Source organism: Podarcis muralis, chromosome 7 (genome assembly GCF_964188315.1).
Source record: "Podarcis muralis chromosome 7, rPodMur119.hap1.1, whole genome shotgun sequence".
Taxonomy (NCBI): domain Eukaryota; kingdom Metazoa; phylum Chordata; class Lepidosauria; order Squamata; family Lacertidae; genus Podarcis; species Podarcis muralis.
The window spans coordinates 8,367,097-8,392,281 of NC_135661.1; the positions used below are offsets into that span (position 1 = coordinate 8,367,097).

Sequence of the window (25,185 nt, forward strand, 5' to 3'; positions counted from 1 at the left end):
AGGGCGGGCGCCACTACCAAGAAGGCCCTCTGCCTGGTTCCCTGTAACTTCATTTCTCGCAGTGAGGGAACCGCCAGAAGGCCCTCAGAGCTGGAGCTCATTGTCCGGGCTGAACGATGGGGGTGGAGACGCTCCTTCAGGTATACTGAGCCAACTATGAAGTGCAGCCTACTGTACAAACATACGGGTCACATCCTTTGATCTGCCCACATTTTAAACAAGCACACGGCCCCCAGAAAGCTCATCATGAGGGAATGTGGCCCTTGGGCTGATAAAGGTCTCCTGACCTTAATCAAAAGCTGCACAGAACGAGTCAGAATTTTTGCATGGAGTAGATTAAGTACAGGATTCCATCTCTCGTGAAACTGGAGCTATGTTGCATTTTCCTGAATAGGAACCTTCACCTCCAAGGCCTTTTGAGGAAACAGAAAAGCTTTGGGAAGCAGGGCAAGTTTCAAAGCCACTAAGTTCGCCAGGTGAACTTAAGGAAGTCACTTTACGGCTACCAGGGGGATTCAATCCTTGTGCATTCCCTTACAAAAGGACCTGATCCCACCCCTCTCAGACTTGCACTCCCCCCCCCCCCATTTCATAGTTCTCCCAATGTTACGACCGAGCTGGCTTCATCTATATCAATGTCCTTCATCACATGAGAGACGAGGGAGGCTTGTGCCTTGTTGCTCCAGATCTCAGGAGAGGAAGGCAGTGGGTGGGAATTTCAGGAAAGCAGAATTTGAGGAAGCATTAGGAGAAACCTCCCAAGAAAACCACTTCCGAACCTGAGAGGAGGTGGAGTTGCGGGCTTCACGCCCTCTCCACGTGCGCGGGGACTGGCTCTCAGCCTCCACGCAATTGAGGGAATCCCTGGCCGCATCATCCTCTGGCCAGCCGATTGGCTGGCCAGGGGGGGCGTGGCTTGTGCTATATCACACTGGCGTGGCCGGGGATCTCCCTCTTTTGCCGCTGCAGCTCATTGGGTTTCCCACCCTCCCGCCCTTTAGGTTCTCCTTTTGACCTTGCTATGGACCTCGGTTGGTTGCCGTTAAGGGGCCTGGTAGGAATTTTTTCCACTTGGCAAATTGGCACCAGCCATTTGGTTTTTCGCCTACCTCGTAGCAAATCGTCACAACTTCCTTGGTATTGGCGGTTAGGCATTGGTAGGGGTATTGTTATGTCGATGAAGGGGGGGAGGAAGCGCCATCACCTCCCCCGAATATTGAAGGGTAGTCCGTAAAGGATTCCGGGGGGTGTGGCCCTGTCCGAAGCCTATGGAGGTGAGGGCCTAAGGCACGCCCCCGAGTGGTGACCCCGGGGGAGTTCCTAGTTGATGTGAATCAGCAGGTCTCCCCCTACTGGTGGTTAACCCTTCCTGGTCTTCAAGCAAATGGGCTGAAGCCATAGCTGTCAACTTACAGGTTTGAAAATAAGGGACCAGCAGCCTCGAAAACAAGGGATCAGCAGCCAAAATAAGGGATTTTCAGAACACAGGTATGTTCAACTTCTGAGCCCCTCCGAGCCAAAGGCAGAAAGCCCAGCCAGCAGCCAAATGAAGCCTCAAGCGGTGGTTCCCACAGCGCAGCAACCCGGCAAAGGGGATGCAGCAAGGAAAACCACTGTCACCTCTCCGCTGGGAAGTGCTGAGCAAAGGCGAGTCCCCAGGCGAGTCCCCTTGGCAACGCAGCCAAGCAACACAGTTGGAGCCTCCCTCCACCCTGGCTGGCAGGGAGGGAGGGAGAGGAGCTGCTTCCTTTGAAACCTGGGAAATTTAAGGGACATCATCAATAAGGGACAGCAGTGGGACACAGTGCTGGGATAAGGGACTTTCCCGCCAAATAAGGGACGGTTGACAGCTATGGCTGAAGCCGGATAGTCAGTTAGGACCAATGCCAAACCAATACCTCTCATTCCTGTAACCAATAAAGTTGTGGCCAATTTTACCCCATTAACCTAAATAATTGTGCCATGTGCCTTTATTCCCACCGGGGGGAGGTGGGAACTCGCCACGCAACTGTCCAAGGATGGGGCAGGCTGTCTTAGGAGCTGGTGGGCTCTTCTTGGCTACAGGCTGGAGAGCGGTCCATCGGGGATCAAGCAAGGAGATGGACCAGACAGGCCGCCAAGTGCCCTCTCAAATCTTTGATGTCAAGAAACCAGATTCTGGTGGCCAGGAGGAGAGGACCACCCCCTCCTGCCTTGCTTTTGAGAGCACTTCCCAAAGGCTGGAGATCGTTAGACAGCAAAGTAAGAGACTCTTGGCCTGGTCTGGCAAGCTGCCTAGATTTCAAGAATCAAAGAGACTTGCTGCATCAAAGCTAAATTCACAGGGAACAGAACCAACAAGCTCCAGGCAGATGTTTCTGGGAGCGCACAAGCTGAGCACAGAAGGCAATGGGCACTTCCACTGGTTTCATGCCAGCATCATGACCTTGTCAATATCAGCATGATATCTCTACTGCACAGAATGGATGGTTATAATAAGAGGCACTATTTAACTGTCTTCTGGCAATCCGCCATCTTTGATTTGAAATATTTCTTTTTAAAAAAAATTATTCAAAATTAAAACAAAACATATTATCCAGAAACATATCATCCTTATTTTTCCTCCCTCCTCCCACACTCCCACACAAAACCCACCCACTCCCACCCCCACCCCCCGACTTCCCTCAGTTCCAGTCTTTGGTTTCTCTGAGAATGCTGTTTTCTGCATGTTACACAGTTGTATAGATCCTCAAACTATTTAGCTGATTATTATCAATAAAAAGTTTGTGAATGTTTCTTCAAAGCCAGCCAAGGGGTCCAGTTCGCTTTGTTGCGTCTTCAAATACTTTGTAAAGGGTTCCCATTCATCTTTAAAGTCACAGTTATCCTTGTCCCCTAGCTTATATGGAAGTTTTGAAATATTTCTAAACCGCCCTTTCTCAGCAGATCCTAGTGCGACTAAGATTCAGTGGGAATAAAATTCACACAGGACCGGAATGCAACTTGAAAACAAAAGAATACAAGACAACAAAATGAAAACAGAAAAGGGATCAAAAACAGAATAAAAACTTAAATTCTAAAAAAAAAAAAAACTAACGACAACAAAAATACCTGGGCATGTGTGTGTGTGTGTGTGTGTGTGTGTGTGTGTGTGTGTAAAGGGACCCCTGACCATTAGGTCCAGTCATGACCGACTCTGGGATTACGGCGCTCATCTCTCTTTACTGGCCGAGGGAGCCGGTGTACAGCTTCCGGGTCATGTGGCCAGCATGGCTAAGCCGCTTCTGGCGAACCAGAGCAGCGCACGGAAACGCCATTTACCTTCCCGCCAGAGCGGTACCTATTTATCTACTTGCACTGGCGTGCTTTTGAACTGCTAGGTTGGCAGGAGCAGGGACCGAGCAACAGGAGCTCAACCCATCGCAGGGATTCGAACCACCAACCTTCTGATAGGCAAGCCCTAGGCTCTGTGGTTTAACCCACAGCATACACACACACACACACACACACACACTCCTTAAGGTAGTGATAAAGTGGGATATCAAATCCAAACTGTAGATAGAGAGAAATACGTCTCTCTGTCCCCTTTCTCCACGCCACACATCTTTTTATACACTTCGACCGTGTTGCCTTTTTCCCTTTCTCTCAAATCAATTGTGTTGGTCCTGGACCGGGAAAAGAAGCAACATTAGCCCCGTGTTCGGCAAAAAAGGGTGCTGAGGTCAGGATCTTTGAGAACAAACCCCTTGCGCTACGACAGCAGCAAGAATACTTATTGCAAAGTACTGGAAGACACAAGATCTACCCACCAGGGAAGAATGGCAGATGAAGCTGATGGACTATATGGAGTTGGCCGAAAAGACCGGCAGAATTCGAGACCAGGGAGAAGAGTTGGTGGAAGAAGATTGGAAAAAAATTAAAGTATATTTGGAGAAGCATTGTAAAATTAATGAATGTTAGAAGGTTGTTGGAAAGAAATTAATTGGCTCTAGTAGAAATGTTATTAAGAATTAAGTAAGAATAGATTGACTATGGGTAAAGGCGTAAAATTTGAAGTTAAACTGTGTTAAGATGAATTATGGAACTAGATTAGAGAAAGAGGGAAAGAACTTGCTGACAACTAACAGAATACAAAGAGGGAGGTGTGAGGAAGTCAAGGAAATAAGTAAATGAAAGTTAAGGTTATGAAAATAGGGGTCTTTTCTTTTATTTTATTTTTAATGTTTTTGTTCTTAAAATGTTTTTCTTTTTTCTTTAGTACTTTTTCTTTTTTCCTTTTTATTGTAATTTTTTATTGCTTGTTTTTCTCTTTTCTGTATTTGTTAAACTTGAATAAATATTTATTAAAAAGAGAGAGAGAGAGAGAGAGAGAGAGAACAAACCCCTTGCTTGCTTCGTTAAGCAGGCTGCTTAGCCACCTGCAGAACGAAGAAGCCTGCATTGGGTTAGTCGAATAGGTGCTAGTTTCAGCATGAAATAACATCCCCTGGCATGCTTAAGAATGCTGCATTCTTCCCTTGCAAGGTGATATTCCGGTGGAACAAAACGGCCGGGCAAAGGAGAGTCCAACATCGCAGACCAAGATACCTTTATTGCTAAGCAGCTGTGCATTTACTTACAGATCAAAAGGAAAACTGTGCTCTGAGTGTGCCGGGTAAATCACTGCCCCTCTGTATTCTGCCTTGCATGCAAATATCGAATCGCAGAGTTGTAGAGTTGGAAAGGGGTCCCAGGGGTCATCTAGTCTGACCCCCTAAGGATGAGGATGGTGCTGTGGTCTAAACCACTGGACCTCTTGGGCTTGCCGATCGGAAGGTCAGCGGCTCAAATCCCCACGACAGGGTGAGCTCTTGTCGCTCTGTCTCAGCTCCTGCCAACCTAGCAGTTCGAAAGCACACCAGTGCAAGTAGATAAATAGGTACTACTGCGGCGGGAAGGTAAACGGCATTTCGGTGTGCTCTGATTTCTGTCACGGTGTCCTGCTGTGCCAGAAGCGGTTTAGTCATGCTGGCCACATGACCTGGAAAGCTGTCTGTGGACAACTGTTGGCTCCCTCGGCTTGAAAGCGAGATGAGCGCCGCAACCCCATAGTCGCCTTTGACTGGACTTAACCGTCCAGGGGTCCTTTACCTTTTCACCTTTAGTCCAGCCCCCTGCAATCCAGCTAAAGAATCCCTAACTGATGGCTGTACAACCCTCTGTTTAACAAGCAGTAGTTGCGTAGTCAGAAATAAGCTCCACCAGGTTCAGTGGATCTGATCTCAGATTTGCACTCAGGCTGATTTCTAATAAGATTGACACTGTGGACTCTCCTTTTGTGCATAGCTAAGGGGGAAGACAGGGACGCAGGTGGTGCTGTGGTCTAAAGCACAGAGCCTAGGGCTTGCCGATCAGAAGGTTGACGGTTCAAATGCCCGCGACGGGGTGAGCTCCCGTTGCTCGGTCCCTGCTCCTGCCAACCTAGCAGTTCAAAAGCATGTCAAAGCGGAGGACATCTTGTATGTTCGATGGAGAGCAGATGAAGCCCGGATTCTGCGTGTGTCCATCAGCTCCTTCCTGGAGCATCTCTCCTTGGGGGTGGAAACTATGGACCTGTTTGGGCCTCCTGTGGCTTGATAGATGGTTGCAACAGGAAGCTTCCCCATAGTCTTGGCTGGACTCTGGACTTGCCCATGGGCTACTGATGTCAGAGGAGGCACTGAACATGCCATCCTTAGAGCTAAGATATTGCTTTGTGTTCTGGAGCCAGCGGGGAACTCTTTGGTTTCGGATACTCTTGGACATTGATAGATTTTGGGTGCTGAGAAGCAGGCAAGTCTGGGACTGTATTGATGTAAGATAAAGTACATAGAATCTGGAGCTTTAATAAATTGTCCATTGTGCTTTTTTTTTTTAAAAAAAAAGCACATCAAAGTGCAAGTAGATAAATAGGTACCACTCTGGCGGGAAGGTAAACGGCATTTCCGTGCACTGCTCTGGTTCGCCAGAAGCGGCTTCATCATACTGGCCACATGACCCGGAAGCTGTCTGCGGACAAACGCCGGCTCCCTCAGCCAGTAAAGCGAGATGAGCGCCGCAACCCCAGAGTTGTCTGTGACTGGTACCTTTACCTTTTTACGGGGGCAGACATGTTGAGCCCCTGCACTTGGGAAATTGACCTCTACACCACTGGACTTTTAACTGGAACCAAGCAGAGTTTCAAAATATGAAAATGACCCTGACACAACACAAACTGCATTTCTAATATTTCAGCTCTTTTGCTTAAAAAAGGGTGTGCGGTCCATCAACTATTGCACCCCTGAAGTGCCCCTAGTGGTGGGCATGTTGCTCAAGTCATCCAATAAGCAGGGAGTTGAACCCATCGCTAACTCATCTTGCTGGCACCCAGCCCTGGACATTCATAGTTACTGCCCTGAACAGTTTAGTCATCACGGCTAAGAGGTGATTGACAAGGTGCCCTCCCTGAAGGGACACAGAAGAAGGCCTCTAGGGAGTCAAATCCCTGCGATTTGATGCACTTCAGGGAGGGAGGGATTAGGGAAGAGGAAGAAGTGTAGTTGGGTTCACATGTTAATGAACAAAAACAAGGATGGCTCCTGGATTATTTTACATCCACTCCTTGCTCTTGAGCTTGTGATTCTGGGAATGATGGACTGATGTTCGCCACCACGGCTGCAATTCTGCCATGTACAAAGTTCGCTTTTCTGCATTTTTAAGTACAGAGATACCTTGGTTCTCAAACGCCTTGGTACTCAAACAATTTGGAACCCAAACACTGCACTGCAAAGTGTGTGTTCCAATTTGAGAACATTTTTCAGAAGCTGAGCATGCTCCATTTTGAGTGTTACGCCTCCAATTTGAGTTCCAAACTTCCGATTTGAGTGTTACGCTGAGGTCTGTCTGTTTTTGCTATTTAATTTGCATTTTTGTTTCTGCGACTTTTTTGTTGTTTTTGTGACTGTGTGGAACCCAGTTCAGCTATTGATTGATTGATTGATTGATTGATTGATTGATTGACTGGTTGACTGCAGTACATTGTTTATTGCTTTTATTTTACGGATCAATGGTCTCGTTAGATAGTAAAATTCGTGTTAAATGGCTGTTTTAGAGGTTGTTTCATCCATTTTGCATTACTTTCTATGGGAAAGCGCACCTTGGTTTTGGAATGGACTTTTGGAAGGGATTAAGTTTGAGAACCAAGGTACCACTGTACAGTATTCCTCTCTGGGGTCAAAGGATGGAGGCTCTATGGGAGTGCCATTGCTCTGTAGCTCTCTTGACATTAGCTTGAATATGCGATTCTCCCCTTACGTAATATAATCGTTTGAACTTTGCTGCTTCAGTTTGGTTTCACTGCCTGGGACACTGATAAGAGGACGGGAATGAGAGACGGGAACTGTTTCAACCTGGAAACTGAGCGTTAACCCGAAGCCTTTCTTTTAGTTTTTTTTTAAAAAAATATTTTATTAAATTTTCTTTCAAATAGTCAGAAATTTACAGAATAAAAAGTGAAGATAAGAAAAAGAAAGAATACATAAACACCAGCTTTCCAAAATACTTTAACCATTCCAATCGGACTTCCCCACATCTTCCGAATCCTGCGTTCTTTGCGATTATAACATCAGCAATTTGTTACCTTATTTCATGTCTTACTGTATCTTTCAAATACTATGTTTCCAAATTTAAAATACTGTATCTCAGTTATTTGTACCCTAAAAATAAACATAGTATGGTTACTTCATGTTGTCCACCTCATCTTTCTTATAACTTAGTTTCCAATTCACCTATTCAAGTTGCTGAAGCAAAAGTTTCCTAATCGTACACATTCTTAACATTCATACAACTTATAATGTTTTTGCAAATAATCCTTAAATTTTTTCCAGTCCTCCTGCCATTCTTCCAGCGTGGGTAAATCTGGTGTCTTCCAGTGCTTTGCAATGAGAATTCTTGCTGAAGCCTTTCTTTTAGGAACCTTAGGTGCCGAAATCCCAAGGGAGCAGAAAATACTATTTTTGTATGCGACCACGGCTGCGCGGATGTTATTGGCCCAGAGATGGAAAGAAGATAAAGTCCCGACCAGAGAAGAAAGGCAGATTAAGTTGAAAGATTATGCTGAAATGGCAAAAATGACCAGAAGAATCAGAAATCGGTGTTGTAACATCATCACCTCATTTCATGTTTTACACGTGTGCAATTTGTTGTTGTTTAGTCGTTTAGTCAGGTCCGACTTCGTGACCCCATGGACCAGAGCACACCAGGCACTCCTGTCTTCCACTGCCTCCCGCAGTTTGGTCAAACTCATTGGTAGCTTCGAGAACACTGTCCAACCATCTCGTCCTCTGTTGTCCCCTTCTCCTTGTGCCCTCCATCTTTCCCAACATCAGGGTCTTTTCCAGGGAGTCTTCTCTTCTCATGAGGTGGCCAAAGTATTGGAGCCTCAGTTTCAGGATCTATCCTTCCAGTGAGCACTCAGGGCTGATTTCCTTCAGAATGGAGAGGTTTGATCTTCTTGCAGTCCATGGGACTCTCAAGAGTCTCTTCCAGCACCAGAATTCAAAAGCATCAATTCTTCGGCGATCAGCCTTCTTTATGGTCCAGCTCTCACTTCTATACATCACTGCTGGGAAAACCATAGCTTTAACTATACGGACCTTTGTTGGCAAGGTGATGTCTCTGCTTTTTAAGACGCTGTCTAGGTTTGTCATTGCTTTTCTCCCAAGAAGTGCAATAAGCACTGGCAATTCCTGCTGATTAAGGTCTGATTCCCACCGTCTTCTGTTACGTTGTGTTAGTGTGCATGTTGGGAACCTGTGTTACGTGGAGCCATTTGCACCATGTAGCAACTTACGTTCTAGCTTTGAGCTGTATCTTTGTGATTCACATATTCATTGCTGTATTTCTGCCCCAATGCAGGGCGGCAACTTGCAAAATCATCAGTTCCATAAAGTAGCAGGCTATCATATTCTATTAGAAGCACACTCAAGGATTTACATTATCACATTTATTGTGGCCCTTTGGGCCGCCACTACATTGAGAAGACCAACATTTTAATAAGGAATGGGGAAAATTTATAATTAATCTTAAAAACCATTGTAAACAGCTGAAACCGTTAAGTAGGATTGGAATAACACTTGTAGTTTAATGGTAAATTTTGGACATAATGGAGATGTAAAAGATTTGGATGATCATATAAGATGCAGGAGGAAACGATTACAGTAGGACCCACAAAGAACGTCCGGGAGATTCCTTGAAATCTTGTTTTTATTTGTATGTTGGATATGTGATTGTAAAACTTTAATCTGAAAAACCAAATAAATAAATTTATAGGCAAAGGTAAAGGTACCCCTGCCCATACGGGCCAGTCTTGACAGACTCTAGGGTTGTGCGCCCATCTCACTCTATAGGCCGGGAGCCAGCGCTGTCCAAAGACACTTCCGGGTCACGTGGCCAGCGTGACAAAGCTGCATCTGGCGAGCCAGCGCAGCACACGGAAACGCCGTTTACCTTCCCGCCAGTAAAGCGGTCCCTATTTATCTACTTGCACTTTGACGTGCTTTTGAACTGCTAGGTTGGCAGGAGCAGAGACTGAGAAACGGGAGCGCACCCCGCCGCGGGGATTCGAACCGCTGACCTTTCGATCGGCAAGCCCTAGGCGCTGAGGCTTTTACCCACAGCGCCACCTGCGTCCCAAAAATAAATTTATACACTGTATTAAAAAAGGAAACTGAGCGTTGTGCATGCCAGTCTACACTGTAGGAAATTTACGAACTCGTTCCCAGTGCGTGAGTCCATTGCATTGTGCCATTTTGTGTGGTAGTTCCTAAGGGGCGGGGGCGTGTTCATGAGGATGTTTCTTTAAATTGGAAAAAAAGCAGCAAATTGCTGCAGAAATGTGGAGAACTGAATTGAGGATTAAAACAACAAGAAGCTGAGAGAGAAATTGAGGCATCTTTCCATCCCTCGTTCAGAGCCAGCCAATTACCGGTGGCTCCTGACGAACTTGCCCAGTTAATCTGACTTGGTACAAAGTAGGAGATAAGTCCTGCTCATCATCGCCACAATGTTCTGCCTTTAGACTCCCACAAAGGTCAAGCCAGAGTTGTGCTGACAAGCGATTAATTCCCCCTCCTCCCCACCACAGCCAACGAGGCTCTCGCCGTTGAAGGAGACTGATTCAAGCTCGCCTCTAAAAAGTGCAGGATCGCCTTGGGCGGACACACCAGCTTCGTCTCTGGCTCCAGAGACTTCAGATTAAGTATGCTCCTATGATGGCGTCAGCCAAGGGGTGGAAAGGCACCTTATTATCATCTGTTTGCAATATAATTCTTACAAACACGAACATACCAGAAACTGCAAGCGTTTTTACAAAGGAGCCAAACTGTTTTGGCTGTGCCACCATCGATATTTGCAGGGCAGGGACTGATGCATTTCCATGTCAAAGAGCAGAGACACACTATCTTTTCTCTTTTTTTAACATGATTTTTATTAAGTTTTCCATATTTCATTACATTTCCATATCAAAAACCAAAAGTCCATAACTTAAGACCTTGCTTAAATAAAGCATCAGCCTCCTTATCTCTCTCTAACTGACTTCCGCACAACTTTACCAATTTCTCACATTTCTAGATCCACTTTTTTCCCTTATATCAATCTTTTAACATTCACCTTCTTATATGTAAACCAGCTCCTTATTTTCCCATTACCAAACATTCCAACTCAAACCTACAAACGTTTTCAACTGCTTACAATTTTCTTTCATAGGTAAAGGTAAAGGGACCCCTGAACATTAGGTCAAGTCATGACCGACTCTGGGGTTGCGGCGCTCATCTCGCTTTATTGGCCGAGGGAGCCGGCGTACAGCTTCTGGGTCATGTGGCCAGCATGACTAAGCCGCTTCTGGCGAACCAGAGCAGTGCACAGAAACGCCGTTCACCTTCCTGCCGGAGCGGTACCTATTTATCTACTTGCACTTTGAGGTGCTTTCGAACTGCTAGGTTGGCAGGAGCAGGGACCGAGCAACGGGAGCTCACTCCGTTGCGGGGATTCAAACCACCGACCTTCTGATCGGCAAGTCTTAGGCTCTGTGGTTTAACCCACAGCGCCACCCGCATCCCCTTTCATAGAAAGTATAAATTTGCTCCAGTCCTTTTGAAACAGTTCATCATGCTGATTCTGGATCATCCCCGTCAGCTTTGCCAACTCCACATATTCGACCATCTTTACCTACCAATCTGCCAATGTAGGAAGTTCTGAGCAGAGACACACTATCAATTGTAAAGTTGGAAGGGACCTCGAGGGTCATCTAGTCCAACCCCCCGTTGTGCAGGAATCACAGCTACAATATCCCCGATGGATGGCCATCCACTCTCTGATTAAAAACCTCCAATGAAGGAGAGCCCGCCACCTTCCAGGCTAGTCCTTTCCTGTGTCGAACAGGTCTCACTCTCAGAAAACGCTACCTAAAGTTTAGTTTGAATCTCCTTTCTTGTCATTTGAAGCCATTGGTTCGGGTCCTAAAGCAGCAACAAAACAAACTGGCTCCATCTTCCACCTAGCAACCCTTCCGATATTTGAAGATGCCTCTCCTATCGCCTCTCAGTCTACTCTTCTCAGGGCAAAACATCCCCAACTCCCTCAACCATTCCTTGTAAGAGGCTGAAGGAAATGGAGTTGTCATACTGGAACCTAATGAAATTTATTGGCAGTAGGTCCAGAACAGGGGACGTGGGTGGCACTGTGGTCTAAACCACAGGGCCTAGGGCTTACCAATCAGAAGGTCGGCGGTTCGAATCCCCGCGACGGGGTGAGCTCCCATTGCTCGGTCCCTGCTCTTGCCAACCTAGCAGTTTGAAAGCATGTCAAAGTAAAAGTAGATAAATAGGTACCGCTCCGGCGGGAAGGTAAGCGGCGTTTCAATGCACTGCTCTGGTTTGCCAGAAGCGGCTTAGTCATGCTGGCCACATGACCCAGAAGCTGTACGCCGGCTCCCTCGGCCAATAAAGCGAGATGAGTGCCGCAACCCCAGAGTCGTCCACGACTGGACCTAACGTCCAGGGGTACCTTCACCTTTCGGTCCAGAACAAACAAAAGGAAGATGTTTATCTGTGCATTGGTTTTATCAACCACTGCTCCTCCCAAAGGAGGCTGAGGTGTTTTGTGGCAAAGATAAAACAACAAAGCCCACTAGTAAATAAAATCATGCAAAAACCTTTAAAAATAATCCATAAAATATCAGAATAACTAGAAACACAGAAACACATGCTTTTGTTAGGCATTGGAAAACTGTGGCTGCCTGTCTTGCACTCAGAAGAAACTTGCTTCAATCCTTGCATCTCTCCCTGGGGGTTGGAATACCCTCAGCACTGGAAATTTGCCAGGCAACACATCCTGTAGAATTCCATCCATTATATATCTGTGCAATCAGAATGCATTTCAGGAACTGAAAAGTCAAATTGAAAAATACGACCTTCGAGCCGTCTGGCCCAAAAAGCGCAACTCGGCATTCCTTTTTCGGGACTGTAACCCTGGTTTCGGTGACAGCAGCCATGAAATTAAAAGACGCCTGCTTCTTGGGAGAAAAGCAATGACAAACCTAGACAGCGTCTTAAAAAGCAGAGACATCACCTTGCCATCAAAGGTCCGTATAGTTCAAGCTATGGTTTTCCCAGTAGTGATGTATGGAAGTGAGAGCTGGACCATAAAGAAGGCTGATTGCCGAAGAATTGATGCTTTTGAATTCTGGTGCTGGAGGAGACTCTTGAGAGTCCCATGGACTGCAAGAAGATCAAACATCTGCATTCTTAAGGAAATCAGCCCTGAGTGCTCACTGGAAGGACAGATCGTGAAGCTGAGGCTCCAATACTTTGGCCACCTCATGAGTAGAGAAGACTCCCTGGAAAAGACCCTGATGCTGGGAAAGATGGAGGGCACAAGGAGAAGGGGATGACAGAGGACAAGATGGTTGAACAGCGTTCTCAAAGCTACGAACATGAGTTTGACCAAACTGCGGGAGGCAGTGGAAGACAGGAGTGCCTGGCGTGCTCTGGTCCATGGAGTCACGAAGAGTCGGACACGACTAAACGACTAAACAACAAAACCCTGGTTTCAGGAGCCATTTGGTGTCTAGCTCATATACCTGAGTTTCTAACAGGTTTTCAGTTTCAGTCTGCTGAAAACCCATTTGGCGTTTGTTCCAATTCAGCAGTCAACAGCTGATTTTCCCAGGGGACAAGTGGAAGGGTGGACAAGGCCTCAGTAAGAGGCAGCTTCCTGTATTCCTATCAAGCCGTAAAGGCCTTGCTAAACAAAAACACCTTCAACTTTAAATGCAAGGATAGATAGATACCGTTTTCGGGGAAGGACATGTTGAAAGAGTCCCTGAACCACTATAAAGGTAAAACGTCATCTAGAATGTATGATTTGTTGCTTGAATGGTACACAAAAGGATGGTGATTGTTTTCATATGTGGTGGACCTGTGACAAGGTGGAAAAAAATTGGGAGTTAATCTATAATGAGCTTAAAAAGATATTTAAGTACACCTTTCCCAAAAGACCGGAGGCTTCCTTGCTCGGTCTAATGGGAAGGGAGGTTAAAATAAAAGATCAGAATTTGCTTATGTATGCCACAGCCACCGCAAGCACTCCACTGGCCCGGAAATGGAAAACACAAGATATACCAACCATCAAGGAGTGGCAGATGAAGTTGACAGATTTTGCGTAACTTGCCAAATTGACAGGAAGGATCCGGGATCATGAGGACCAGAGACACAAGAATAATTGGAGTAAATTTATTGAGTGTTTAAAGGAGAACTGCAAAAGTTTAAAGACACTAGCATTACTGGAATAATACCTTCAATGTAAAATAGTAGAAATATAAGAATAAAATGATGTATGGAAGTGAGAGCTGGACCATAAAGAAGGCTGATCGCCGAAGAATTGATGCTTTTGAATTCTGGTGCTGGAGGAGACTCTTGAGAGTCCCATGGATTGCAAGAAGATCAAACCTCTCCATTCTTAAGGAAATCAGCCCTGAGTGCTCACTAGAAGGACAGATCCTGAAGCTGAGGCTCCAATAATTTGGCCACCTCATGAGAAGAGAAGACTCCCTGGAAAAGACCCTGATGCTGGGAAAGATGGAGGGCACAAGGAGAAGGGGACGACAGAGGACAAGATGGTTGGACAGTGTTCTCGAAGCTACCAGCATGAGTTTGACCAAACTGCGGGAGGCAGTGGAAGACAGGAGTGCCTGGCGTGCTCTGGTCCAGGGGGTCACGAAGAGTCGGGCACGGCTAAACAACAACAAGAATAAAATATGTGATAAGATTGTGATAAATATACCAACTGAAGGGAGGGAGGGAATTCAGGACTCGGCAGAGTCAAAGGGGATATATTGTGACTGTTGGAAAAAGAATATTTAAAGAAAACAATAAAAAATTATATTTTTTTAAAAAAGAAAGTGTCCCTGAACCACGAGTCCTAGGCTGAACCGCAAACAAAGACCCCCGCCCCCTGCTAATCGCAGGTTCATTCGGCCAGTGTTGTATTTTAATGCCCACAGCAAAAGTCAAGCTGAACTTTTCACATCCACAGTTCCAGCTGAATGGAGGAGCACTTTCCAAAAGGCTGACTGAGCAAACGGCGAGAGGGAAAGGGCAAGGCAATCATGTGACCCATTAGAGGATCTTTCCAGCCGATGACGATGGATGCACTTTCAAAAATTAACTAGGTGGGGGCGGGGGTGAGAGAAGCCAGGCACCCCAGCGCGGTAGCACATCTGCCTGTTCCAGATATGCAGAACCTGCCATTCCATCTGGAGACTGACATGTGCCACACGTGGATTATTCACTCTGGAAATTGGAATGCATCAAGAAATTACAATCCACACACGTTAACTCCAAACTGGCTGGGTGCTCTACAAGGTCCCTGAAGAGGCGGGGCATTTCTCCAGGACGTTTCTCCAGAATCAAAGAATTTAAAGCCTTGGAAGGTCAGCCCTTTCAAATCCCAAAGACTTTCAGCACCCCGGCAAGTGGCCGTCTCCTTAAATGCCTCCAGGAAGGAGATGCCACTTCCTCCCATTTCCTAAACAACCTGTAGCATTAGGAAGTTTAAGGAATAAAAAATATTCTGTAAAAGAAATTACTTCTTCGTGCAGTGCACAGTTGAGCTATGGTGAGGGCCACTAGCCCAGATGGCCCAGATGACAAATTCATAGAGGATCAGGCTATCAACGGCTTCTATGATGGCTAGGATCTGCATCCATGGTCCTTCTGAATTCCAGTTAATGGAAACCAAAGGAGGGGCGTGTGCTTCTGCACTTGGGTCTTGCTTTCGGGCTCCCCACTCTGACGCGGCAGCTAAAAAAGCCAATGCAATTCTGGGCTGCATCAATAGGAGTATAGCATCTAGATCAAGGGAAGTAATAGTGCCACTGTATTCTGCTCTGGTCAGACCTCACCTGGAGTACTGTGTCCAGTTCTGGGCACCACAGTTCAAGAAGGACACTGACAAACTGGAACGTGTCCAGAGGAGGGCAACCAAAATGGTCAAAGGCCTGGAAACGATGCCTTATGAGGAACGGCTAAGGGAGCTGGACATGTTTAGCCTGGAGAAGAGGAGGCTAAGGGGTGATATGATAGCCATGTTCAAATATATAAAAGGATGTCATATAGAGGAGGGAGAAAGGTTGTTTTCTGCTGCTCCAGAGAAGCGGACACGGAGCAATGGATCCAAACTACAAGAAAGAAGATTCCACCTAAACATTAGGAAGAACTTCCTGACAGTAAGAGCTGTTCGACAGTGGAATTTGCTGCCAAGGAGTGTGGTGGAGTCTCCTTCTTTGGAGGTCTTTAAGCAGAGGCTTGACAACCATATGTCAGGAGTGCTCTGATGGTGTTTCCTGCTTGGCAGGGGGTTGGACTCGATGGCCCTTGTGGTCTCTTCCAACTCTATGATTCTATGATTCTATCTGGTTGGCCAGTGTAAGAACAGGGTGCTGGATCCAGCAGTACTCTTAAAAAGTAAAGAGACCCCTGACCATCAGGTCCAGGCATGGCAGACTCTGGGGTTGCGGCGCTCATCTCGCTTTATTGGCCGAGGGAGCCGGCGTACAGCTTCTGGGTCATGTGGCCAGCAGGACTAAGCCGCTTCTGGCGAACCAGAGCAGCGCACGGAAATGCCGTTTACCTTCCTGCCGGAGTGGTACCTATTTACCTACTTGCACTTTGAAGTGCTTTCGAACTGCTAGGTTGGCAGGAGCAGGGACCGAGCAACGGGAGCTCACCCCATCACAGGGATTTGAACCGCCCACCTTCTGATCGGCAAGCCCTAGGCTCTGTGGTTTAAGCCACAGCGCCACTCTTAAGTTGCTCCTAATCTGAAGCCAAAATTGGCTTCCCTACAATTTGCCCCTCAATGGTTCCAGTTTTGCCACTCTGGGGCCACAGAGATCAAGCCTGTTCCATCTTTTGTGTGGCCAGCAGCCCTGCAGATACCTAATGATCAAGACTCCTTTTCACCTTCTGCTATGCAAATTTGGGCTAACTAGCAAACAGCAGCACCCTGGTACTCATTCCCCACATGCAGTTTTGTAACGCCGGTTCACTGGAGAAATGCATGTGTGATGGAAGCACAGAGGAAAACATCCCTATCGCTCCCCAACGCTCCTGCTTTCTGGTGAAGAGGCTTCACAAATTCTGCACTGTGTTGCAAAAACAAGTCATGGGCGTGCTGCTGAGAAACTGGCTTGCCGTTTGCTCCTCTGCAGCCCTGTTTGCCTTAAGAACATCGGAAGAGCCTGTTGGATCGGACCAATGGCCCACGCAGTCCAGCATCCCGTTCTCACAGTGGACAACCTGTAGCCATCGATAGCCCCCTCCTCCATATAGGTGACAACTCCCTGGGGCCTTGGGTACCCAAGCACCCACACAATTCCGCATGAAGGGGCCGGGCACCCACAAATTTCAGTGCCAGGCGCATGCATGCTGATTTTGAACTGATTTTATAATGAATTGTTTTTAGAATGCTGTATTATTTTACTGTTGTTAGCCGCTCTGAGCCTGGCTTTGGCTGGGGAGGGCGGGATATAAATAAATTATTATTATTATTATTATTATTATTACTATTATTATTATTATTATTATTATTATTTATTGGACCCACAGCCCTGGGCACTCACGGTTGCAGGCCCAAGCCGGCCCTCCTGCTCCTTCATGAATTGGCCCAATCCTCTTTTAAAACCATCCATTCATTGCTGCCTCCTGTGGGAGTGAGTTCCACAGTTCAACTGAGCCCTTCATGAAAAAGTACTTGTTTTATTGTTCTTCAATCAATCTGATTGGCAGCATCAGATCCTAAGAATTTGATGGGCATCCAGGTCCAGTGCTCAGCTCTGGGTGAATTAGCATTGCTTTAAAAGAACCCAAGCCCCGTGGGTTTGGATTGGGTTGAAAGAAATAAAGGGCTTGTTGTCCATTAGGGTACATTGCATACCCATTAATGACTAGGGCACACAGACAGTGAGCTTTGATGTGGCCTGGTTATTGATGGGAGACAATGAAAGCTAATTCACTGAAGGCATGACAGGATGGGGCAATATAAAGGTAAAGGGACCCCTGACCATTAGGTACAGTCATGACCGACTCTGGGGTTGTGGCGCTCATCTCGCTTTATTGGCCGAGGGATCCGGCGTACAGCTTCCGGGTCATGTGGCCAGCAGGACTAAGCCACTTCTGGCGAACCAGAGCAGCACACAGAAATGCCGTTTACCTTCCTGCCGGAGTGATACCTATTTATCTACTTGCACTTTGACGTGCTTTCGAACTGCTAGGTTGGCAGGAGCAGGGACCGAGCAACGGGAGCTTACCCCGTCACGGGGATTCGAACCGCCGACCTTCTGATTGGCAAGTCCTAGGCTCTGCAGTTTAACCCACAGTGCCACCCACGTCCCGTTCACTGAAGGCATGACAGGGTGGGGCAATATACCTCATTATAAATTGAGGACCGATCAGAATTTATTGATACATCCAGTCCCTCCCCTCTGCCCATTCCTGCTTTATCCTCGCACAGATTCCTCCATTCGCACACACAAGTGACCTTGTGTCATGTAGCATGGCTGGCTTACAGGAGCTACACATCCTACAGTTTCCTTTCCTTTCTGCAGTGTCCCTCATCCCCTGCTTGCTGAAATCGAATGAATGAAAAAAAATAAATCAGAGATTTGCCGCACTCAAATCAACAAGGGCAGCCCATTCTTGGCCTCCTGAGCGTGTCTCTTGCAGGGTTCTTTTTTTCAAAAGGGACACACTCCAAAGAATGGTCACACACAGACTAGAAAATGTGCCCTGGAGAACTCTCTCTCTCTCTCTCTCTGGGAGAAGGCAGCAATGCCAGGATACCAGGCACGTGACACCCTTTTCACAGCTATGGGCAAAATTCACTGTTGTACTGCACTGCAAGAAAAGACAAGCTCTCTGCTCCAGTCAAACCAGTTGTTCTTCTGTGCCCACTACCCACGCAAGATGTGGTCTGGTCCACCTTTTCCCTTCATCCCTCAATATCCCCAGTCCTAAGTCTTAAGATGATCAGGTTTTTCAGTCATGCCCACTCACCATATAACTTTGATACATCTCTCCGGGAACAAACACAGCCTCTTAATTTTTATTATTTTTTATTAAAAAAAAATGTTTCCAATGCTTAATTTCACATTAATTCAGCTGTACTCTACCCATCCCTATTCCACACACAGAAACACACATGTTAATCAGCCCCGAATATCTAGACCATCTTTGGTTTGTTCCACACCCGACATCACAAACAGCTCCATCACACCCATAAACATGCCTTCCAATGTTCGGGGGGGGGGGTTGGAGATGTGTCTCTGACCACCACCACCCCAATTCTGAGACCAATAAGTTGTTTATAAGGTCATTAAAGGGCGATTCATCTTCGTCAAGTTGCCTTGAGTTCATCTCACGCATAGCACCGCGCATTTGAGAAATGTCTTAATGGACCCGAGTGCCGACAGAATCCCAAAAGTTAACCTGAAAGACTGACTCGTGCCCCCATCTGTACAAAGTCTAAACTGGTACTATGGACCTTTCCCCCCTAGGACCAGAAACCCTTTCCCCAACCCCTGGCAGCAGAAATCAGCATGAGCACCGAGTCGTCTGCAAAAGGTTTTATCTGCCGCCTTTTCCAGAAAAGGATGCTCTGTCATTCCAGGTGCCCATCATTCCACCTGAGGTTTAAAAAGCCTTTGGGAGGACTGGGGGGGGGGTTTGCAATGACACCTGACAGCCTTACGGCAACCAGCTGCCACCCCCCCCACACACACACCTTTCCCATCTTGGTCTTTCGGAGGGACTTGCAGGAAGCTCCACCGACTCCTGGAGAGCATTTCCTACGAAAAGTGTCCCAAGCCCACAAGCCCCTTTTGCTTGCCAGGGAAAGGAGAAGAGCAGGTAAAATGAGGTCGCTTCCAAACCATCAGAGCTAGACAGAGAGTGAAACTTTTGCCCATCAAGCCTCTGGCCCGCAACCTTTTTCCTCTGCCTCTGCATGCATCTCAAGGGCCAAAGGTCCCCGAGTCTTTGCCCTGCCGGCAACACACTGATGTCCACCCTCCTTGGCCCATCTTACCTGAACACTGACGCCTTCATGGGGTCCTCGGAGGAGGAACATCCATCTTCTCGCCAACTCTGGGCTTTCTGCTGAGGAGGCAGCGGTTGCCTGGCTCCCTTGACGGCTAGCATGGAGAAGCTCAGACCACCCAGCGTTCGAATCCAAGTTCTGCCGGCCCAGAATCTCCTCTTTTTTTGCCTTTCAGACCCAGATCACAGGGACACCTTCTCGGTCGACCGGATGCATTTGGCCAGAGCGTCGGAGACAGCCACCCTGCTGCCAGATTCGCTTCTGGAAAGATGGTCACGCTGAAAAGACCAGTCACTGCAGAGTTCCCCGGAGCCGCACACTGGCTTCTCTCAGCTGCTCCGCACCCAGAGATCCCTCCTTGCCAGAAAAGATGGTCTTCATCACCGCTGCTGGCTCACCAGCCCAGGAAAGGGAGGTTGGGATGCCCTCCTGCCTCTGGGGATGCTTCCAGCTCTCAGATGCAGCGCCCAACTGCTGCGAGGTGATTTGCTGGGCTCCCTTATTTAACATCTCTATCTGGCAGCCTCTCTCATTTCTTCTCCCTACCTCCCTCTCTCTCTCTTGCTGCTGCTGCTGCCGCCACCGTCTTTGCCAGAGCCACAGAGCTGCATTCTATTTGCAGGCCTCTAGCACTGCCTACTGCTTAACTCCTTAACTGCCATCTTTCTCGCGCTCCCTTGCAGGCAGCGGCTGGCTGGCTCCATGCAACGGGCAGATAACATTTCTCACTGGCCTCGTTCACGCCGAGAGGCTCCTGATACCCACAAACGGGCTCAAATTGCAAAAGAGGAGACCCCGTTATCTCTGTTGGCTCAAGTGTGGCGAGCCTAAACGGCAGGTTAAATGGGAGCAAAGAAGGAGGCTTTGTGGAGGCAGACAGAATAGACCTTCTTGTTTGTGTGTCAAGGTAACCATGGCTGACATTGGGGTTTTGTTTGTTTTTTTTCTTCTCAAGGCAAGTCTCTGCCCTTAGGAGGCTACAGTCTAAATTTTGAGGATCAGAGAAAAAGGGAGGTGCCGGAGTTAAGATGGGAAGGCGGTGTGCAAAAGAAGATATCTAGGCTTTGTTTTGGTCATGGTCATTTTTATCTGATTTTTTAAAATTAAATCTTGTAACAAAAGCAATTAAAAATCCATATAAAAAGATCGCTCTGAATCGAGTCCCACATTGAGCAAAAGATTCCTGCATTGTTGGGGGTTGGACCAGGTGACTCTCCTAGTCCCTTCATGCCCTGTAATTCCTCCCCCCGTAACATTTTATTAATTTTCCAACAATTATTATTATTATTTATACCCCACCCATCTGGCTGAGTTTCCCCAGCCACTCTGGGCAGCTCCCAATCGAGTGTTAGAAATAATACAGCATTAAATATTAAAAATTTCCCTAAACAGAGCTGCCTTCAGATGTCTTTTAAAAATAGGATATCCTTGACATCTGATGGGAGGGCCTTCCACAGAGCGGGCGCCACCACCAAGAAGGCCCTCTGCCTGGTTCCCTGTAACCTCACTTCTTGCAATGAGGAAACTGCCAGAAGGCCCTCAGAGCTGGATGTCAGTGTCCGGGCTGAATGATGGGAATGGAGACCCTCCGTCAGGTATACAGTGGTACCTCGGGTTAAGTACTTAATTCGTTCCGGAGGTCCATTCTTAACCTGAAACTGTTCTTAACCTGAAGCACCACTTTAGCTGATGGGGCCTCCCGCTGCCGCCATGCAATTTCTGTTCTCATCCTGAAGCAAAGTTCTTAACCCGAGGTATTATTTCTGGCTTAGCGGAATCTGTAACCTGAAGCGTATGTAACCCGAGGTACCACTGTACAGGGCTGAGAACGTTTAGGGCTTTAAAGGTCAGCACCAACACTTTGAATTGTGCTCAGAAACATACTGGGAACCAGTGCAGATCTCTCAGGACCGGTGTTATATGGTCCCAGCGGCCTCTCCCAGTCACCAGTCTAGCTGCCGCATTCTGGATTAATTGCAGTTTCAAAACAATAACAAAACAAACATCAATAAAAACAAAAACAAAACAAAACAGATTGACTTCCCCCTATTTCCTTCCTTGGTTCCATTGTATATCAATGTACTACGTGTCCATTATAAAGTTTTAACCATTTGAATTACTTATTGTCCATTCCTAATAATATTGTCCATTCTTAAAACCCTGCCAATGTATTAACCTGTGTACCTTGCTTCTGTATATATGTAATAAAGTCCTTCCATTCTTCCTTAAATTCGTTGTCATCTCTTCCTCTTAATTTCATTGTCAGTTTTGCCATTTCAGCATATTCCATTAATTTAACTTGCCAATCTTCTTTAGCTCAGACACATTCTTCTTTCCAATGTTGTGCTAATAATGTTCATGCAGCCGTAGTTGCATATGTAAACGAGTTATTTTGTGATCTTGGTAAATCCATTCCTGTGATACTTAATAGGAAAGCTTCTGGGGTTTTTTTTTTATTCTTGCCCTATAATTCTATGAGTTTATGATTTTGGATCCCGCTTCAAGCCCCACTGACATCTCTGTGTAGAGCTGGGAGAGATCCCTTTCTGAATTCCTTTTATGGCGTGCTTAGAAGGCCACAGAGATTTGTGATCTGATCTCCCACCTTTAAATTGTAGCAAGTAGTGGCTTGCAAGCTCTCTCCCCCCCCCCCCCCCCAATTCTGATAAGGGCCATGGCACTCCAGGAGGTGGGTGTTTCACTCTCCCTTTTTTGCTCCATGCAGGAAAATGTACAAGGTGTGACTGGAAAGTTCGGTGAATGGTCACAGAAATCGGACAGCGAGAAATATTCGAACATACATGTCTTACAGGCCTTCATAGTAGGCCCCCTCTTTTACAATGAACCATTGACAACGTTTGTTGAACTGTTGTAAACTTCTGGAGAAGTCCTCTTTCCGTACTGCTTTCAGTTCCCTCATCACAGCAGCTCGGACGTGTGAAATGTTGGGTAATCTGTGCCCTTTCAGTGCAGATTTCAGTTTTGGAAAAAGAAAGAAATTCGGTGGGGCCAGATCGGGAGAATATGGAGGGTGGGACAGCTCAGTAACCTCAGTAACGATTTCACGCAGAATATGCAATTCTTCTGCCATCATTCGGATGGGCAAACACCGATCCCGCATCAATAGCTCACGAGCTCTGTTGACATTTGCCGTTTTCTGCTCGTCGGCGGTCTGCCAGACCACGGGTCGTCTTCGATGGTTTGCCGCCCTTCATGGAAACGTTTAAACTACTCATACGCTGTCTTTCGAGTTACAGCTTCATCTCTGTGCACAACTGTAAGCATTTCGTGGGTTTCCAATGCCTATCTGAAACAAAATCTGAAACCCATTCTGAAACAAAATTTCATACTGACTCTCTGCTCCATTTTCAATCAAAATGCACTGCACTATTAGGTAAGTCCAGTTGTGGACGACTCTGGGGTTGCGGTGCTCATCTTGCTTTACTGGCCAAGGGAGCTGGCGTACAGCTTCCGGGTCATGTGGTCAGAATGACTAAGCCGCTTCTGGCGAAACCAGAGCAGCGCACGGAAACGCCGTTTACCTTCCCGCCAGAGTGGTACCTATTTATCTACTTGCACTTGATGTGCTTTCGAACTGCTAGGTGGGCAGGAGCAGAGACTGAGCAACGGGAGCTCACCCCATCACGGGGATTCGAACCACCGACCTTCTGATTGGCAAGCGCTAGGCTCTGTGGTTTAGACCACAGCGCCACCCATGTCCCAACTGCACTATTAACAGTTACTAAATGCTACCGCACAAACATCGGCTGAGACATGTGCACATACGTTAGCTGAGATATGGACAAATGCCTCCCAGGTGTCTCCGCAAATCTGGCAGCATACAGGGGTGATTCACCCTACATTCCGGTCACAACCTTGTATGTGTGCAACCTGAAAACCCCTTAAGTACAAGGCGTCTGCATTTGGAAAGTGGCAGTGTGGGAAATATTAACTGCCCCTGCCATGGGGTGGGCAGATCTGTCATTTTGGTTTTTCCTCAGTTTCTCATATTTCCAATCTTAACTTTGAATCTCCATAGTTCTGCATCAGTCTGCAATTTTTTTAAAGTTCTGATGAAAATTAATCAGCAACTTTCTCCTACAGCACATGTTCTTATGCCATTTTATTTAATATGCATTTTTGCAAAGGGATTTCCCATGATCTAGTGAATTTGAAAATTTTATTTTCACCAATATATGCATTTTATGAACACCTGAGTACAGGTGACGACCATTTCGCTTAAAGGTTCTGTCCCTGGCCCCAACACATGTGGGTGGAGCATGCCCTGACCCATTATGCCCCGTTCTGCCTTCTTCAGGGTCCAAAAAGACCCAACTTGAATAAAATATTGGGACACCCAGGAAAACCCCGCCCCATATAACTAATCACATGACAAAGTGCATGCACACCATTTGACTGGCAAAGCCCATGAACTTCAAATACTTTATTGGAGAGTGAAGACCCTTCAGAGTTGGCTCCTATGGACCTGCACATTGGTGATTGCACATCAATTGGCTGTGGGTGGCGCTGTGGGTTAAACCACAGAGCCTAGGACTTGCCAATCAGAAGGTCGGGGGTTCAAATCCCCGCGACGGGATGAGCTCCCATTGCTCGGTCCCTGCTCCTGCCAACCTAGCAGTTTGAAAGCACCTCAAAGTGCAAGTAGATAAATAGGTACTGCTCCAGCAGGAAGGTAAACGGCGTTTCTGTGCGCTGCTCTGATTCGCCAGAAGTGGCTTAGTCATGCCGGCCACATGACCCGGAAGCTGTACACCGGCTCCCTCGGCCAGTAAAGTGAGATGAGCGCCGCAACCCCAGAGTTGGCCATGACTGGACCTAATGGTCAGGGGTCCCTTTACCTTTACCTTTTATGGCTGTGCCTAAAAAGGTTGCCACCTGTATCTGATAGGTGCATCTGATAGGTGTGTGACTGCGCATGTGCGCATCGCACTGAACCCAAAAGTGACTTGAAAACTTCATTAAAAGGGGCGGAATGAGGGGCAGCGGCAGAACGGGGTGTTTGCAAGTTTTTCAATTGTGTTTCAAATATACGCTATTTCACTAAAATGCACGTTGCCTCTGAACGTATCTCCCGTGTGAATGGGGAGTTGCTGCCTGTATGTAATTTTATTTGACAGGAGAACTACTATGCAAAATTCAGAAAAGTGTCGATTTTGAAGATTGGCTGTGTTTTGCTTTACATTTTGTTTTGGAAAGTGCTGATGAGGTCGGTTTGCATTTAAACATGAACTGAATTGAATTCCCTCTGCTCCCGGTCACACACAAACAAACACAGTCCATTGCTATCCATTCAAATGCAAATATGCAAATAATAATAATAATTATAATAATTTATTATTTATACCCCGCCCATCTGGCTGGGCCTCCCCAGCCACTCTGGGAGGCTTCCAACAAAACACTAAAAGACAATAACCTATTAAACATTAAAAGCTTCCCTAAACAGGGTTGCCTTCAGATGTCTTCTAAAAGTCTGGTAGTCTCTTTGACATCTGGTGGGAGGGCGTTCCACAGGGCGGGCACCACTACCAAGAAGGC

General features: G+C 46.8%; 1 protein-coding gene across 1 annotated transcript in view; it reads right to left on the reverse strand.

Annotated features, from left to right (window-relative positions):
• The window catches only part of WSCD2 (WSC domain containing 2), an 85,745-nt gene extending 65,502 nt beyond the window's left edge, over positions 1-20,243 (reverse strand). Inside the window, exon 1 of the mRNA XM_028741345.2 lies at positions 19,618-20,243. The gene's annotated coding sequence lies outside the window, so the exon portion shown is untranslated. The remainder of the gene's footprint in view (positions 1-19,617) is intronic.
• Positions 20,244-25,185: the final 4,942 nt, after the last annotated feature.